General features: G+C 28.5%; 1 long non-coding RNA gene across 1 annotated transcript; it reads left to right on the top strand.

Annotated features, from left to right (window-relative positions):
- LOC145033833 (uncharacterized) lies at positions 1-572 on the top strand. Its single transcript, XR_013677730.1, has 3 exons — positions 1-49; positions 152-276; positions 384-572. It is a non-coding gene; the product is annotated as an uncharacterized LOC145033833 (long non-coding RNA).

Consider the following 572-nt stretch of genomic DNA (forward strand, 5'->3'; position numbering starts at 1 on the left):
ATCGAATCAGACAGCTGCGATCATTTGAGTTAATTCTCCAAGATGAGACGTAAGTATATATGTATTCAAAAAACACTTAAAACAACATAGTTTTTTTATTAAATTTATTATCATTCATTATAAGAGTTTAAACAGCATTACCTTTTAATAGGGGGAACGTAACAAAGTTATTGTTGTATAACGTACCAGCAAACCTTATGATTAAGGTTATTGTTGCAACATACAACAAATCCATACTCTATGTTTCTTGCATGAAGCTGGTCCACAACAATTTGGGTCAGTTAAAAAATATGATCAGTATATAATTTATATTAATATCAACATATTCCAAATTGTAAATACATATTATTAAATTTTATGCCACATGTTTCATGTTTTTGCAGGTAATTTATTGGTTTCTACTGTTTTAACCGACTTTGATGTTGAACCACAAATGTATGAAGCTGATAGGATTAGAGCTAGATATTGATGAGAGTATTAGAAAAAGATTTTCTTGAAAACTTTTTTAATTCCCGTGTTTTCAATTCAGTTGTGGAACTTTTAACACATATGGTTTTACCACATTATATCTT

Source organism: Lactuca saligna, chromosome 3 (genome assembly GCF_052625555.1).
Source record: "Lactuca saligna cultivar CGN05327 chromosome 3, ASM5262555v1, whole genome shotgun sequence".
Taxonomy (NCBI): domain Eukaryota; kingdom Viridiplantae; phylum Streptophyta; class Magnoliopsida; order Asterales; family Asteraceae; genus Lactuca; species Lactuca saligna.